Below are 18,800 nucleotides of genomic sequence, written 5' to 3' on the forward strand. Positions count from 1 at the left end.
TCTTCCCAGGAGATGTCTGAGTAGTTAAAGTCCCCCATGATGACCATATCCTGCACTCTCACAGCCTCTTCCAGTTCTCTGGAGAATTCCAGATCTAGGGCCTCGTCTTGATTTGGAGGTCTGTAATATATTCCTACAGTTAGGTCCCTTTTGCTGCATCCCCCCAGTATCTTGACCCAGGGGGGTCTCAAGTCGCCCTTCCTTAGTACCAATTTCACGTTCCTAGGAGGTGTACAGGCAACTCCCGCTCAACGCTGTTTCGCTTAGCCCTATTTTGCTATACTGCTCATTTTAAATTGATAGCTGATTCCACTTAGCGCTCAGTGAATTTTATTATAATGATCATGGTCACCATGTTGGGTTATTATAAACACTTGCAGTTGCCATCTTGGGTTGTGAAAAATTTTGGTTTCACTTAACACTATTTTCCTTAACATTCATTTTTTCAGGAACCAATTAAGAGCGCTAAGTGGGGGTTGCCTGTACTGCTCCTTTACATATAGAGCTACACCTCCACTCTTTTTCCCTATGACAGCCCTCCTATGCAGGGTGTAGTCTTCTATAACTATAGTCCAATTGTGGGTAGTCTCCCACCAAGTCTCTGTTATCCTTGCGATATCATAGTCCCTTCTGGAAAGCAGGAAGGCCAGTTCCTCCTGTTTGTTCCCCATGCTCCTGGCATTTGTGTACAGGCATTTGAGCCCTCTTCTGGAGGTCCTCAGTTTCCTGTCATGTTGAGGGAGCTCCCTTCCATATTAACCAGCCATATTGGCCAATACCAATCTGACTGCCGATATGCAGCCCAACAGCTTGGAGAGCAGCATCTGGTTGGAAAGTCTGCTGGGGGGAAAGGATGTAGGGGGTTAAGGGGTATGGGAAGGGGCAAATCAAGGCCCCGTGGTGAAGGAGGGTGCAAGGCTGGGGCAGGGGCAGGTGCTTCCCAGTCAGGGTGTCGTGTGACAGGGTGTGGGATGGAGCTTCAGGCAGCGTGTCTGGGGGGTGCAGCTCCTGTTGCTGCACTCACCCCGGGGGAGGTAAGGCGGGCATGTTCTCCTCCTAGAACTGTGCACAGGGCAAGGGTGGACTGGCTGCTGCATGCTTGGGGCCAGGGGCTGTGCCACCCTTTTCCTGGCAGGGGGACTGGGCTGGGGCTGCACTCGGGATGGGTGGTGGTGGTGGGGTGGGAGGCAGCACTTGGAGGTGAAGTTTCAGGACAGGGCTACAGCCAGGACACAACCTGGACACAACATAGACCTAAAACCCCAACCTGCCACAGGTAAAGCAGGAGAACCATGGCAGCCAAGGTCCTGCTTCTATGAAATGTTGTCAGTATATGCTCAAGAGATCCTGGGTAGAGGGCCATGTCCCCTGCTACAGAGGAAGGCAAAAACACCCACAGTCCATACCAATCTGACCCCGGGGTAAAATTCCTTCTTGGCCCCAAATATGTTTTTTGGTTTGTTTTGGCGTGGTTTTTTTTAGTGCGACAAGTTCATATTATGGTATAAACTTACTATAATCTAATTTAAGTAATTACATTCTACCAAATTGTTTGCTGGCAAATCATTAAAAAAAAAAAGTAAAATGATTGAATTGGTAAATTAACTGGAATGAGAGTGCTGCTGAAGTGCCCACCTTGTTTATGACAACAGTAGCCTGTGCTGCAGGGATGGTGAAAATATCATCATGGATGAATCCAGGATGGCATCTGTGGGGCTGTGGAGAGCTCCTTGCATGTGTGCCACACAGCTGAAGAGGGTGTGGCTGCAGCCTTTTGCTATGATCCTGGATGCCAGTTAGGTCTTGGAGCTTGCTGGCATGTCTGGCCAGCTCCTGCCAGAGCTCTGTGTGCACTATGAATTCACTGGCACAGGGTCTGCCTAGAGCCCTGGCTTTCAGCTCTGGAGCCTGCTGCTGTTTGGTTCCTGCACTCCCCACCTCCCAAATTCAGTAGCAGGGGAAAAGAGGGGATGAGTGGTGGTTGCCGGCCCCATGGCTCCCTCAAAGCAGGGATGAGTATCCTTGCTGCTGCTGTTCCTCCTCCCTTCTTTTCTCCTGCTGCTGAATTAGGGGTGGGGGGGTGGGGGTGAAAAGGCATGGGGGAGACCAAACAGCAGCAAGCCCTGGAGCTGCTTGAAATCAAGGATTTTGAGAAGACTTACTTGGGTGAGCACATAAAACTTGCTGCATGTGTAGAGCTTCCTGCAGAAGCTACACTGACACGGTGGTGAAGTCTGAGAACTCTCTGTGCACGCAGTATATAGCCAACAGGGGGTGCAACTATGCTACCATATCCTTTCTGAATCAGCCCTTAATTTCCATTTTTTTCAACAAATCAATTGAATAGTTGGCATTCATTCAAAGCTGAGAAACCAGTTGGGAGCCTAAAAAGTAGGAAATCTTGTTTCCTTTCTCTAACCTGTGAGATCTAGTTGTGAAGTCTAAAAGGACACAGAAATGATAAATAATCAGATTAGTCATCTCAATATAGGTAACACTCCTGTCATAAATCTGTTTTACATGCAAAGCATATTTTGATAAGCCTTTTGTTTTCCTTGTATGTCCAGCATATTATAGGTGGCTAGTTAACCAATAAATAATTTCATAATGCTCTATTTTGTGGGTTTTTAATTGAATTATCAAATACATCCAACAGGACTTGACACACGACAAGAAAAAAATACATCTGTAGAGCTATTTTTAAAATAAACTGTAAAAATTAGGAATCAGAATAAGTCTTAAATTGTATACATGAATTTAGATAAGCCATTATATTAGTGTATTCTTCTGGTTAGTAAAATATGCCAAATCTACTGTAAAGGCTATATTTAGTTGATAGTCAACATGTTTTAATGGTTTCCATCCACCAAGAATCAACCCTTCTTGGAGGTCAACATTGATTATTTAAATCACTCTGAGTTTTTGTAATGAATCCAAACTGATTAATTGTGAAAGGTAAAGCTATGAATTAGTTATGCAATCCATCATCTCAACTGGTATAACCTGTATATTACCCTATGCCATCATGTAGTCTGTCTGGGCTGTTTTTAAAGAACAGCCGCTTGTGCTGGTTCTTTCTTTGTAACCACACGGCCTAGAAAACAAGGCTCCCTCAGTTCTATGAATCCAAATGTACTGGCCCCAGGGCAGAGAGAAAAATGATTCCTGATACTGTTTGGAAACTTTTGGAAACAGCTTAGAGCACAGTCACAGGACTGTGACTGTTAGGATTATTTAACAATTGCTGCCCCCAAAATGGCCTTGTTTTTCCCATTACCCGCACAGGTTTCCCTGGTTTCCTGATTTGGATGGAAAGAGAAGGGTGGCCACTCCAAGGCTGATGAGAGAAAACAAAGGCTGATACAGACAGGAGAGAACATAACATTCCTCAGAGCCTATGCTATGCTTTTTTATCAGCTAAGAGAACTTTTCTATTCCATTGTATTAGAGCTGCTTAAATCCTGTGCAAAGGAGATTTCTGGGATAGTAAACTGTTCACTCATCTGGAAGGGCTCCAATACTGCATCTTAACCAAGCACCATAGGGTGAAAAAACTTACCATCCTACTTGACAGAAAAGATTACTTAAATTTGGGGAAGGCTTTCTCAGAGACCACAGTTCCAAGAGTATGGATGCTAGCAAACTGACAGTTTACCCCCATGTCCAAAGCTCAGTGAATTTGCTCAGTCCAAAGCTCTGAGTATCTTGCAAGGACCTTGACCTAACACTTATACATCTAATCCATTTCCTTCCTAGCTTGTAAAAAAGAGTCATAAACAGTTGATGATAGACAAGGAATCATTCGCAGAAGGAACCTTCTTCTCCAAACATACAGTCTAGCCAACACTGAGGGAACTACTGCTGATGCTTTGGTTTTAGCTGGCCATTGCTAGTGTCACCCCTTCCATTCTGAGCTGTCAATTTATGGGAGGTAGCTAAAGGCTAGAAGCATTTCTAACTGAAGCTAATAGTCTAGATCAGGACTTTCCAGCTTCCAAGCAGCCAAGGACCACATGCCCTGTGGGCTGCATGGCAGCAAGCCCTGGGCAACATGGGCTTCTTGCTGCGACCATGTGTACCTGTGCAGGCTCTTTTCACCCTCTCCCTGCTCACATTACAAGCTCTTGCAGCCCAGGATTCACCCTTCATTCCCTGTGGTGTGTGCTGTACTATCCCTGCAGGTAGGGACAAAAAATAGAAGCCAAAGGAAGGAGGGGGAGGAGGGAGGCCCCCACTGCTATTGCTGCTCTAGTGGGATGGGGGAGCAGCAGCTGAGCAAGGGCTTTGGGACCACAACTGAATCCCTCATGAGCCACTTGCAGCCAACACACGGCCAGCTGGACAGCCCTGGTCTAGACCTAGCATAATCTAGATACCTCTGTATGGTAAAGGTAAAGCTCATCTGTGCAGGAGATGGGACTTTCTTGGGGAGTAACTCTGAGGTTGTGTAATAACTTCTCCTCCCTGGGCACTGAAGGCCATCAGAAATCTCCTCCCTTAGTCTCCAACTGTAAAACACTTTTGTGTCCTCTAACATAAATAGAAAGCCAGGGAAAAAATTCCCTGCATCTTAGCAAACCAAGACACTTCAATACATATGACTCTCTGGAGAGATGATGAACAAAAGGTATGTGAAAAATGTTAGTAACCTTGGTTAATTCACTGAGGGAAGGCACACAGATCTGCTGGGTGATGATGAATAAGTATCTATATGGAATAGCAGTAGAAGGTCAGATATCCAGCAATCTGTCATGGATGTCACTCTGTCCTGGGCTAGCTGCTTTTGAATAAGCAGCAACAGTAATCCATTCATATACTTCTGTCACTACATTGCAATAAAGGAAGGCTGGAAGAAGAATGTTCCTTAAAAACTATTGTGGCAGACTGTAACAGGTGAGGTGCCAGGGGTTCCTGTAATGCCCCCTCGTGGTTGCCTCAGCGCTGTCTGGCTCTTCCCGCCCTGGATCTTTGCCAGCCAGCCACAACTTATTTTAAAACTTGATGAAGGGAGGCTGCCATTAGAGGCTGGTGAGCCTAAGGTGCTGTTTCTGTCTCCGTACCAGTTTCTTATGCCTTACTTGCTTTAAGGGGTAAATTTGTGGCCTCCTTCTGTTTCTGCAGCTATGCCCATGCTTTGCAGATGTTATTCTGTACATCGTTCTATCCCTTGTAGATAGCCCACCAGCCCTCCTGGCTTTAGCCTCCCTTTCCTCTGGCTGCAGACCTCCAGTCCTGGCCCACTGATTTGGGCCCAGCTCTCTTTAGTTCCCTCTGGGTAGCTCCAGAGAACAAATCAGACACTTGCTAGTTTATTAACTGCCAGCATTGTTCAGGAGCTCATCACAATTCAGCATGCAGGGCCTGACTGTCTGCTCTTGCTCAGGTCCTGGGTTTATATACCTGGAAGCCACGTCCCTTTTTGGTCATGTGCCTTCCCCAGCTTTGCACAGGGTTTTCCCTGCCAATAAAGGGCCAGCCTGCCCTCCTGCAGCTGTGGCCACAAAGCCAGCTGAACCTGCTGCATCTTAAAGGGGCAGGAGCCTCCTGGCTCCCTCCCACAGTTCCCTCTCCTCCCCTTCCCTTACACCCAAATAACAGGGTCTGGGTCATGTGCTACACTGGCAGAGTTGCACATTTTATTGCATGTAGATTTCCCCCAAAAACTTTATGGTTACACTGTGCTCATAACTACATGAAATAGAGAGGCAGTCATGATTTTGGGGAGGTAGCTGTGAATTTAAGAAACCTTATTAAATGAACTGTTTCCTAGTGGCTTCATCTAGTGCCTGTTGAAATCAATGAAAGGTCTTTCCATTGCCTTTGTGGATGTTGGTCTGAGCTCCTGTTTCACATGGTTGTTCTCGTATACAGTGCAAGTGAGTACTTGCTGCAGATCAATACTTTGAGCAGTCGTCAGCTGTTGGCACCAAATCTTTAACTCCACTTCTACTTTGAACTATAGTAGTATTCCTGCATGCAGCGAAATATCACCGACTTGTTAGTTGTGAAGTTCAACAATCTGGAGGCTTTTGGAGGCGCTGATGAAGCAGGTGTGGATGAAATCCAATGCTTTCAGTGCTGGAGCAGATGAGGACAGAATGTGAAAAACAGAGTTCAGAAAGTCCAGGACATTGTGAAAGATGAAGGCAGCCTGAAGGCTAAAGATTGGAGAACCCTAGGGAATTATTTGAGTGTTCAATCTGGAGCGAGACATCAGTGAGAGATGGCTCATCTGCCAGCTTTGGTGCTAGTTCTGTAGCGCATGCTGATGGGGCAGGATTGTCAGGTAGTAAACTGTGTGCGTGTCTTAACCTTTTGCTGGAGTGAGGTGACATTTTGCAGCAGGCAACTTTTAAATAAATGAGATGGAACCAAAAGAATTTCATTTGAAAAATATGTGCAGACAACAATGTGTCCCTTAAAATCAATGAAGTTTTTGGTGGATTTCCCTTAAAATAAAAAAAGAAAATCACGTTGTCAGATTATCCGTACATTCCTCTCAACTCCCTGTTTAGCAGGGCTTCCCAGAATATACTTTCACATATGCTCCATGCACTGTCTCCTGCAGGTTGCTAGTGGGCTGTGCCCAAATTTTCTCACATGTGTTAATACAAACATACTTAGACAACACACCAGGGCAGAGTCCAAAATGTGGTTGTGGCAACAAAGCTGGACACAAACTGAATCGCACTACTTGCAACTAGCCAAGATGTCTGTGCCTGGTGTAGGGATAAAAGATTACACGTGTGTGTGCATGTAAAATTTGATCATTCTACCCATTAGCTTGCCCTACAGATTATCTTTGCTGACCTGGTATTTAGGCCAGTAGGTGTATAGTAACTGTCGAGCCCTGTTCAAAATCCTGGGAAGGAACTTTGCTTTACAAAGTTTGGGCCAAGACATGCTGTGAAGCAGTAAGTGAGTGCATTAGCTCCCCCCTCCCCTCCTTTTGGGGTTACCATTAAATGCTTTTGGTGATCTCATCTTGGTCAGTAATAGATTACTGCTTCCTAAAATCTCCACCCAAATGGGTGCAACTTGTTTATTTTCAGGCAACGCCAGAGACTGTAATAGCTGGGAGGATGAGGTTATTTGCTAGTCAAGATTAGGATGCATTGCCAGAATGTAGTGTAAGAGAATCGTGCCCAGCACCAGCATGTGCTATGGCTGGCTTTTAATCATTGCCAAGTTCACCCCTTGCTTTAAGCAGTCCGCTAAACAGCATTAAACTATTGGATGGTGCTGGAGATCATTAAATTGTGCCACAGCTGGAAACTATGTTGTTCATCACAGGATAAAACAACCAAAGATTTTTCAAAGAAAGGGAGAGAAAAAAGGTAGTGAAAATCTGTGTCTAGTTCCAGGTGCCCCAGTTCCCTGAGAACTGTTGTCCAGACAAGTTTGTAATCTGCCAGCTTGAATTAAGGTGCTGGTGCTCTACTCACCATCTGACTCCAAGCTGTAATTCACTACTCCTGATCAGGTCAGGGAATAAATAAGTAAATGCCTGTGAAGTGAGCCTAAAGGACTCTGCCAAACAATTTGGGATTGTTAGAGTTTTTTTCCATTAGAGGGACTGTAGTTCATCTGTAGTAAATGCCAGAAAGAACCCAGGAAGCTTTCTAAAACAGGCCAGGACCAAAAAATAAAGTACTGCTAGTCTATAGTGAGCTGCATAATATTGATAGACTATACAAAAAACTATAGCATCAATCCAAGTTATTGCACAGTTAATGGTCTTCATGGTACTAGCAGTATTATAGAAGCATTTGGAGGCTACCTTGTTTTGAGCTACTGTATAAGTATATAATAAGAGCAGATAGGAAAAAGGTAGGTGGGAAAACAGAGGCAAGGTGCGATGAAGCCTCTAGTCCTGTGGCAAATTATTACTAGAGCTGGCTGTGGAACTTGGATCTCCTTACTGTAAACCTCAGAAATTTATTTCTAAGACGTGTTGCCTTTCTGATGGACACAGCCATAGCTACTGCAAAATACCCTCTGGCACTGTGTCTAAATTCAGCAAAGCAAACTATGATAGCAATTGCCTTCACAGAGAATCGTCCCAAAATGGCTCACAGGCTTTATAGCAAGAGGTTTAAGAACAAATTATTGAAATTAAGGTTCTTACCAGAGACAGGCTTCCACCTCAGGAATAAGTACTGCATCCTAGGGGAACACGAGAAACATTGGACACAAACTGCTTGAAGATTGCTTCAGATCGGACATAAGGTGAAATATGATTTGAGTGCCTATGGTCTGGAACAGATTCCCCAGTATAGTCACCTACCCTGGAGATCTTTAAAAAATGCACACCTTGCTGGGGTCATCTGATCCCAGTAGTCTTTCCTGCCCAAGTGCAGGGGGGCTGGACCCAATGATCTCATGTGGTCCCTTCCATCTCCTAATATATATATGCATCTATGAATTTTGTTTGGAATAAGTGGGGCCAGAGCATCAAAGATGTCAACTTGACCCTGTTATTATACAACAGGGGTGTCAAGCATGTGACCTTTGGCCTATGGGGCTCCTAGAGGGGTCAGGGATTTGGGGAGGGGGGTGAAGGGGGGAGGAGTCTGAGGGCAGGGTCCACTGCTAAAATCCAGGATACAGAGCCCCAATGGGAGATGCATGTCAGTGGTGGTGGTGGGGGGGTGAGTGATGGTAATATTAACACCTGTGGCTCCCTGATGTTGCTTGCCACTTTGCTGCTGTGTCCATGTTTGGCCTATGAGGAACCCTGTGATCTGGATCTGGCCGAGAAGGCTGGGTAAATTTACCCCTTTTGAACAACAATCAACTGATAAAGAAGGTTCAGGGTCTCACGTACAGAGATCACAGCTTGTCTCTGCCAAGTTACCATTAAAAATCTTTTATTAAGTTACAGAAAAAGGAGGAAAAAACCCCGTATGAAACATTTAAAATATAAAGTATTAAGTAAGCCTTTCATTTTAACAATATCTCTATTCCCTTTAGGGACAGAGGTTTTTAAAAGGAAAGAAATATATTTTGTTTGACAGTCTTTTGAAAGGCATTAAAGCTGGTAATAATTATTCTTTCTGAGGAGAAGACATGAGTTAATTGAGATGGGCTGGAAATTTTACAGCAGGATTTGATTCCATTAAAGACAAAATAAGACACAGTGAGAGCAAGTGAGAGAGAAGAACAGCAAAGATAGAAAATGCAGCTTTAGTCTGCTGCTGTCTCTTGCCGGCAAGCTCATGGCTAGAGAGACAGCCACTCTGAGAGTTGGCTAACTTGTACCATCTTCAATTTGGGAGCATTTGAGATGTTTCTTTTAGCTGCCTTTCTGGTCAGGGGCAGTTGTGTAAAAGTTGCAGTCTTAGTTGGCTAAGATTAGATTAAACAGAAGGTGAAAAGAGAAGAAATAAGGGAAGGAAAGAAAAGGACACAGGAGGGAAGAGGGAGAACAGGAAAAGAGACCTCCCATTCTGGATAGTGGTTTGAACCTAGCTGAAGATGGTGGGGTTGGGAGCCATGATGTTGAAGCTTGTTCTCCTTAGTCTATCTCTTTTCCTGGCATCACTGTCAATTTTTTTTTCTTCCTGGCTGGATCACCAAATTAAGACATCTTCCCTCCCTCCATCAAAAAGACTATGGCCTGAATAGTTCATTGGCACCTTGTATGTTCCCTGATTAGGCCTAATTTCCAGTATACAAATTTTGGTCTGTTGATTTCCACTCTTTTCCAATTCTTGCATCCAGCCATGATTTTGAATACCATCCTTGGTATGTACCAGGAGACCACTTTTGTTACGGATAATTCAGTCTTTTTATTGTTAGTTGATGTTTTTCTAAACAGCTTTATGTACGAGACTGAGGTCGACTTTAATTACTATGGACAACTTAGTGTGTGGGCTTGTTCAGGGTGAGGATTGAGCTAAAAGAAATCTCATGAGGTTCAACAAGAGCAAGTGCAAAGTCCTGCACTTAGGACAGAAGAATTCCCATGCACTGCTACAGGCTTGGGACAAACTGGCTAAGCAGTAGCTCTGCAGAAAAGGACCTGGGGGTTATAGTAGACAATATATGAGTCAACACTGTGCCCTTTTTGTGAAAAAGCCTAATGGCATACTGTGCTGTATTAGTATAAGCGTTGCCAGCAGATTGAGGGAAGTGATCATTTCCCTCTCTTATGCGCTGGTGAGGCCACATCTGGAGTACTGTGTCCTGTTTTGGGCCCCCCACAATAGAAAGCATGTGGACAAGTTGGAGAGAGTCCAGTGGAGGGCAACAAAAATGGTTCGGGGGCTGGGGCACATGACGTCTGAGGAGAGGCTGAGGGAACTGGGCTTATTTAGTCTGCAGGGCCAGGGACAGAAGTTGCACATAAACCTGGTGTAGTAATCAGAAGCTGGTTTAAACCTATAATAGAACAGAAGTTCAACTCAAAATAGCTGAAACCGGTTTAAGATAAACCTGGTTCAATGTAGTATCAGACTTAACTGATCTGAGTCAAGACTGACTCAATTCAGCCTCAGACTATTTGACTGTCTATACTTAGCCCATAAGAGGAGACTGAGAGGGGATTTGATAGCAGTCTTTAACTACCTGAAGGAGGGTTCCAAAGAAGATGGAGCTAGACTGGTCTCAGTGGTGACAGGTAAACCTCCCTTGCTGCAACTTGAGTCCACTGCTCCTTGTTGTTAAGTTGGATATTAGGAAAAAACTTTCTCACTAGGAGGGTAGTAAAACACTGGAACAGGTTACTCAGAGAGATTGTGGACTCTCCATCCTTGGAGGTTTTTAATGCCTGGCTCAACAGTCATCTAGTTGGGGATGGTCCTGCTTTGAGCCGGGGGTTGGACATTTTTCAACCCATGGGTCGCAACCCAAAAGTGGGTTGCAAGAATAAATGAAAGGGTTGTGAACAAACTTTAAAAGTGAATCAACAAACTTTAAAAATGGATTCTCCTTTACAGTAGAAAAACATGAGAAACCATGGCTTTTCTTTTGCAGGCTAGCAGAGCTCCAGCTTGCAAGGGAGAGCAGGGGGATGGGGCCTGTGGGCGGGGGGCGGTAGGCCAGGAGTGAGGGGCACTGGGTTGGGACTAGCCATTGATGTTTACAAATAGAAATTGCTATTGAAAGGCTGAGAACCACTGGACTAGATGACCTCCTGAGGTCCCTTCCAACCCTAATTTTCTATGATCCTAAGCAGTACACAGAAGGTGAAGCCTCAGTGCTGCTGGAGAAAGAATTCTGGTTTGCAATGATGTCACTGTATAAGGTACGGAGAGATGCTGATCTGGTTTGGAAATTTTTGTTGTGAACTTTCTTTTGGGACTCATTTCCAGCACCAGTCTTTTGTAGTAACAACTCTGAGATACTTGTGGTGTGTTGTGGGGAGCCTTTGGCTCTGAGAGAGATTGTGGAGACAGGAAAGTGTGGTATAAGGTGTGTTATATGTGTAGGATGCCCATAAGTATCTGAAAACTGGGAATGCTGATGTCCCTGTCAGCTTATTTTTTTAAAGCCCTTGATGGTTTTTTTTAACCTCTGGGTTGCTTTAGCTATCAGAAGGTGTTCTTAGAGAGCAGGCTGGTGACATCAGCAGGCTGGATGAATGCAAGTGGGTCTTGCAGACTTCCCCCACCAAGCCTGTGTCCTATGAAAACACACTCTGTTCTTTCCAGGTCTATTAAGGGGGTTCCCATTGCACCTCCCATGTCCTTGTGATGTCCCTTCCAGCATGAGTGTGAAGTAGGGCTGTGCAAAATTTCTACAAGTGTTTTGTTTCCAAGTTGTTTCAACACGTTTCAAGCTTGAAACAGTGAAATTGAAATGAAACAAAAGCCTTCAAAAAAGCTTCAGAACGAAACGAGGGCACCTGAAATGTTTCAAACTGTTTAGAGTTTCGAAGCCGTCCGGTGGTAGGAGGTGGGGGAGAGCCAGGGCTGTGCTCCGAGCAGCTCCACCAGCCCCACAGACCTCAGCCCGGCAACGGGAGACAGAGCACAGCCCTGGCTCTCCCTGCCTCCCGCTGCCAGGCTGCCCTCTGAGCAGCTCCGCCAGCCCCATGGAGATGAGCCTGGTGGTGGGAGGCAGGGGTGAGCCACTGGCCAGAGCTGCACTCGGAGCAGCTCTGCCACTGGCTCTCCTGCTGCCAGGCTCAGCTCCATGGGGCTAGCAGAGCTGCTCAGAGGGCAGCCTGGCAGCAGGAGGCAGGGAGAGCCAGGGCTGTGCTCCAAGCAGCTCCACCAGCCACATGGAGCTCAACCTGCCCTCCCAGTGCTGCTGGACTCCTCCTGGGGGCACAGGCTCCCAGATCTGCACACGGGATGACAGGAGGCTGCTGCTGCTGCCTGGGGCCAGCAGCAGCACCAGTCTTCCCGGCGTGGGGTGCAGGCTGCGCCCAGTGCCGGTCCCAGGCAGCAGCGGCAACCTCCTGTCATCCCAAGCACAGGTTTGGGGGCCTGCACTCCTGGGTGGAGTCTGGCACAACCCCACAATCCTCTCAGGGGTGTGGGCCTCCAGATCTGCGTGTGGGATGAAAGGAGGCTGCTGCTACCAGCAAGTGACATGAGTTTTGCTTGTCAGCACCTTGAGGTGCAGTTTCCAAGAAACCCCTGTACCTATCTCCTTGAAACTTGGCAGACTTCATACCCTCAAAGGGGCTACTATCGCTGCAATTTGCATCTGAATCAGGCAAGAAATGACAAAGTTATAGGTATTTTCATGATTCCCTATGATAGCCTATGAGTGAAACATCAAAACGCATTGAAACAGTGAAACAGTTTCGATGAAACTGAACGAAATGATGAAACGGAACACTGTCCCTTCAAAACAATGAAACAGAAGTCGAAACAAAATGGTGCTGTTTTGCACAGCCTCAGTGTGAGATCCACAGGGAGATGTAGAAGCCACGTTACTGGAAGGAAAGGGAGGAGTAGACCCATATTCCTTCACTGTCCCAGGATTTTTTCTTTGTCTTTTACACTGTGCTGTGTTCGCTTTGCTGTCCCATCCCCCTCACCAGTCTTAATAGATGTGCAGTAGGGTTGGCCTGCACATTCACTTGCAGCAGTTCAATACAGTAGCATCGATACTAATTTACACTCTTCTGAAGAAAGAATTGGGTGCAGTGTGTTCATGAGCTAATTCATAGATTGTAAGGCCGGAAAGGACCTCAGAAGATCATCGGGTCCAGCCCCCTGCACCAAGCAGGAAAGATAACTGGGGGTCACGTGACCCCAGCAAGGTGGCTGTCTGGCATTGTCTTGAAAATTTCCAGGGTAGGTGATTGTACCACCTCTGGAGGGAGCTTCTTTCACAGTCTGGACACCCTGATTGTGAAGAAGTTTTTCCTAATGTTGAGCCTGAATCAATCTTCCAGGAATTTGTGGCCATTACTCCTGGTTTTTCCCTTGGGTGCCCTGGTGTACAGTTGCTCACCGAGCCCTTGATGTACTCCCCTAGAGTAGTGGTAAGCTGGTACAAGGTCCTCTCTCAGTCTTCTGTTCCTCAGGCTAAAGAGTCCCAAATCCCTCAGCCTTTCCTCATATGGCTTGCCTTTTAAGACTCTGATAATATGGGTGGCTCTTCTTTGGACTCTCTCAAGCTTGTCCTTGTTACAGTGTGGTGTCCAGCACTGGACGCAGTACTCCAGCTGCTGTCTCACCAGTGCTGAGTAGAGCAAAAGAATCACCTCCTTGGTTTTGTGGAGATGCATTGATTGATACAGTATTATTTGCCCTACTGGCTACACTACATTATCACACTGCTGGCTCATTCATACTGTGGTCTATTGTTACATCCAGGTCCCTTTCATTCATAGTAAACTAGTCAGTTTTGTGCTGCAAAACCTGTAGATGTGTTGGGGGTTGCTTGTTCTGAAGTGGAACACTTAACATTCTTTGATCTTGAACTTCATAGATTTCATAGACATTAGGGCTGGAAGGGACCCCGGGAGATCATCGAGTCCAGCCCCCTGCCCAAAGGGCAGGAAGATTTCGATCTGCCCAACTGCTAGCCTGTCTAAGTCCACCTGTATTTGTAGCCTATCTTCAAGTGTGACCATGCTTCCCCATAACTTGGTGTCATCCATGAACTTGGCAGGTATGCTCTTCACCCCACATCCAAATCATTAATAAAGATGTTGAAAAGTACTGGACTGAACACTGAACCCTGTGGGATGCTGTTGCCCACTTCTTGCCAGGATGACACAGATCTGTTCACTACTACTCTCTTGGTCCTATCCTGCAGCCAGTTTCTCACTCACCTGACTGTCTTGGAGTTAAGCCCACAATCCTCCAATTTTCTTATGAGGACATTGTGGGATACTAGATCAAAGGCCTTTTGGAAATCTAGGTATACAATGTCCATCTACTCTTTTGTGTCCAGGGTGAGAGCTACCTGATCATAGAAGGAGATGAGGCTGGTAAGGAGACCTGCCTGCAACGAAGCCATGCTGGCTGCCATTGATTATCTTACCTTCTGCAAACTTATCGCAGATAGACACTTTGATTAACTTTTTTAGGATTTCCCTAGGATGGAAATTAGGCTGATTGGCCTATGGTTACCCAAGTACACCCTCTTGCCCTTCTTGTGAATGGGCACAACACTGGCCCTCTTCCAGTCATCAGGGACTTCTCCAGGGCGCCATGAGTTGTGGAAGAGTTTCACCAGGGGTTCTGGAATGACTTCAGTCAGCTCCTTCAGCACTCTCAGATGAAGATCATCTGGTCCCGCTGACTTGTATACATCTAATTTTATTAATTGGTCACACACTGATTCTACCGCAATAGTAGGAAGGTGATTATTCCTACCACGCTCATCCTCTACTCTACCTGGCATGGTTTTCCCCTTGGTTTTCCCCTTGTTTCAGTGAAAGACTGAGACAAAGTAGTCATTCAGGAGTTCAGCTTTTTCCTGGGTGCCAGTGACTAGCTCTCTTGAGTTGTTGAGCAATGGCTCCACACTCCCATTTGTTTTCCTCCTGTTCCCTATGTACCTAAAGAAGGACTTCTTGATTCCCGTTGCTAATCTAAGTTTAGTCACCACTTTAGCCTGTCTTATCTGTTCCCTTCAAATGCAGGCTGTCCTGGAATAGTCCTCCTTGGGGCTCGCCCCAAGCTTCCATTGTTTATAAGTCTCTTTCTTCTTTCTTAAGAGGACCATGATTTCCCTGTTTAGCCAAGAGGGCTTCCCAGCCCTTCTGTTACCTTTTCTCCACATGGGAAGGGACTTCCTTTGTGCTTCAAGGATCATGTCTTTAAGGCATACCTTTTGCCTTCAGTCCCTGCTCCCGTACCACTTGTCCTGCTAGTGACCTAAGCTTGTTGAAATTTGCATTTTTGAATTTCAAGACTTCAGTTCAGCTATCTGATTTGTCTGCCTGACTTTGGACAGCAAAAATGATGGTATCATGATTGCTGTCCCCCAGACTTCCCTCTATATTTCATAGTTTCATAGTTTCTAGGGTCGGAAGGGACCTGAGCAGATCATCTAGTCTGACCCCCTGCCATGGCAGGAAAGAGTACTGGGGTCAAACGACCCCAGCAAGGTATTCATCTAACCTCCTCTTAAAAACCCCCAGGGTAGGAGCCTGCACCACTTGTCTTGGAAGTCGGTTCCAGATCCTAGCTGCCCTGACCATGATGTAACGCCTCCTGATATCTAGCTTAAATCTACCCTCTGCCAGCTTGTGACCGTTATTCCTGGTCACTCCTGGCGGTGCTCAGGGGAACAGGGACTCCCCCAATGCCTGCTGATCCCCCTGACCAGTTTATAACAGGCCACTAGATCCCCCCCCCTCAGCCTTCTCTTTTGGAGGCTGAACAGGTTCAGGTCCCTCAGCCTTTCCTCATAAGGCCTGCCCTGCTGTCCCCTGATCATGTGAGTGGCCCTCCTCTGGACCCTCTCCATGCTGTCCACATCCCTCTTGAAGTCAGTCACCAGGTTGTCTCCTTTGGCCAGGACCAAGTCTAGCAGAACATCACCTCTGGTTGGCCCATGAACCTCTCGAGTCAGGAAGAGCTCCTTGACACAGGTCAGGAAGGATTGCGACTGGTTCAACTTGGCCAAGTGTTCCTCCCAGGAGATGTCTGGATAATTAAAATCATCCATGATGACCATGCCATGTGCATGTGTGGCCTGAGTCAATTATCAGGTGAACTCCAGATCAAGTTCTTTCCCCTGGTTTGGTGGTCTGTTGTATACACCTACAGTTAGGTCTATCTTGCCATACCGTCCCTGCCCCCCCACAACTTGACCCCGAGGGTTTCAAGCTGTTCATTTTTGGAGCCAATGTTGTTCTCCAAGCAGGTGTACTGCTCTTTCGCATAGAGGGCAATGCCTCTATTTTGTCCTGAGAAAGAGCCGTCCTGGGTTTGTTGCTTTTGAAAAAGTGGGGGCAGAATTAAGGTGACCCTGGCACTCCCATTTAAAAATAAATAAAAGCAAGGAGGAAGATATTACTTCATATAGGACTCTGGTGACACCGTACTTGTTCTGTGGGTAGAGATCCCCTTTACCAGGAACCCAGGGTATGTAATTGGGCACTTAATCCTTCCTTGATTACTGTTCCTCTGCATTGGGTGTACCTACCCGCACTGTAGTCCCTTTTCAGTTCACAGCACTGAGAGTTGAAGTAACTGCCCCTCCTGAAGGGGGTACAAGAAGGAAGATACAGAGAGGTGTAAGCTTTACTGGTGAGCCTTGACACAGCGCATCCAACTTAGTCTGCATTCATTTAAAGCTGCCCTCCACAGGGACAAAGTCCTCCTCTAGATACCTAAAGTGTTGTAAAAAGAAGGAATTTTTTTCCTAGCCCTCACTGTACAGGCCTTGAACTCCTTGCTGTCATTTAGTTTGTTTTTACAGCAAGGCACTCTGCTGTTATGACTCATGCAGGCTTAAAGCTAAGACTTGGTGTTCAGCTGCCTTCTGCCTTAAAAGGTGATGCTGCTCCTGGTTTTTGTCATTTTAGGATATATATTTTTTTCTTTTAAGTTTCCTAAAACTTGTCAGACAGCTCTGTCTTCTCAGGAAACATTTTATCAACTGTGCTAATTCTCAGTTTCAAAACTAAAATAAAGCAGCCTGTGTGGAAAGTATTACTGATTCTCCTCTGGGCCAGGTTGATTTATGTGCCAGTAAAATGTCAGACAGAAGCACTCCTTCACATAAGGAAGAACTGAGCACTGCCTGCTTTCCATTGTGCTGCTTTCTAGACCATCTGGAAATTATTGGAATTCGGCACTTGGAGCCACTAGTTGCAAGTGTGGGTTCACTTCTGCTTAAACCAGCCTCAGTGGTTTGCAAAACAGCTATCTGTTAAACAAGATGGTATATCACGATTCTAACCACTTGTGGCCAGTGAAAATGCTGTGGTGCTTTTATAGGCATTTTGACCTTGAGCAGATTATAGTGAAGCTGAATGCTTGCATTTAACTGAAATCCTGCTGCAGCTCCGGATGCTAGGGCAGGCATGTACACTGGTAGTGTTCTTGGCCAGGTGTATAATTCACTACCTGTTGTAGCAATGATGAAAACTTTAATGTAGAAACAAGCAATGGGGAATTTTGCCAAGACCTGCCTATAATGAAGTTCCTATTGCTGTTGCCATAGGTGTAACTTTAACAATGGTGAATTATATGTGCAATTATTTTTGTAACAGCAGGTGCAGCTTTCCTACCCTTAAATGTTGTTAAGTGTCACTATACAACTGTTGCCATATTTTGTACAGAGAATGACTGTGTTTCATTAGTGCGTATTCTCTGTGAAACCTACTCCCACTTCGAAGGCTTAATTTACTGATGACAGGAGTGGATCCAGGGGTGTGTGGCAGGATAGTCTACCCCTCTTGGTTGCATGCTATATGCACAGTGAGCTTTCTGAGCCCACCAGCATGGCAGTGTGGGCTCCGCTGGGATCTCCATGTGTGGTGTGGGCCCTGAGCTCACCAGCTGGGTATTGTAGGTGCTGGCTGGAGACCCTGCTTTTACACAGCTCTGGAACCCAGGAGATTAGCACTACTGACTGTTTGTCATTCCTTCTTTCTCCTGCTGAATATCAGCCTGGACTCGGGAACAATGTGAAAACAGGAACTTGGGTTAGCCCCTGTGCTGGCCAGCTGGTGAGCTCAGAGAGTTGACTGGCATCCATATCACAGACAGCAGGTGAGGTCACGTGCCCTTTGGTTGCACGCACAGTGGACAGCACTCACTAGGGCGATTACCTTTAGAGAGACTGGGATAGTAGTCATTAGGAAAACTTCAAACCGTTATTGTGATTGGCCTTGATTATTCCCTTAGGAGGGAAATAATTTTACACTTGGGCTCCCCTAGAGGTTTTTTTTTTTTTTTAATCTAATATTTCCTGGGAACAGGGGACACTCATGTTTTGGAAGGAGACAAGAGAAAAGTCTATGGCATGACTTTTGTATTTGGGGGTACATACCTGTTACCTCTCTCTAATCCACACCCCTTTCTGTCATTGCCATAGTGCCATGATAGCTTTCTTATTTCCTTTGAGATTTCCCTAGAGAATACTGCTGTCTTCCCTCTGACTGATAATGTAGAAGAAGGGACCTTTCTTCCATCCACTTGACCCAACATGACTTCATCATATTAACTTGACACTTGTTGTTTTGTTTAGTAACTTTTCAAAGACTTTTAAGGACATGAGGATGAGGGCAAAGATCAGCTGTGGCTATTGTTTGGTAGGGCTTTATGGCTCTGGAAGGTCTGGATTACAATTTCATTTCTCTCACTTCCATTATTCCTGAAGCGTCTTCTGAATCATCTTCTGTTGAGTTTGCTGATAAATGTGGTATTTGT

General features: G+C 45.8%; 1 protein-coding gene across 5 annotated transcripts in view; it reads left to right on the forward strand.

The window, feature by feature from the left end:
* The window catches only part of TSPAN4 (tetraspanin 4), an 861,113-nt gene that overhangs the window by 136,624 nt on the left and 705,689 nt on the right, over positions 1-18,800 (forward strand). The window lies entirely within an intron of this gene.

The sequence above is a fragment of the Crocodylus siamensis genome, chromosome 2 (assembly GCF_052110815.1).
Source record: "Crocodylus siamensis isolate JL-2025a chromosome 2, ASM5211081v1, whole genome shotgun sequence".
Lineage (NCBI taxonomy): Eukaryota > Metazoa > Chordata > Crocodylia > Crocodylidae > Crocodylus > Crocodylus siamensis.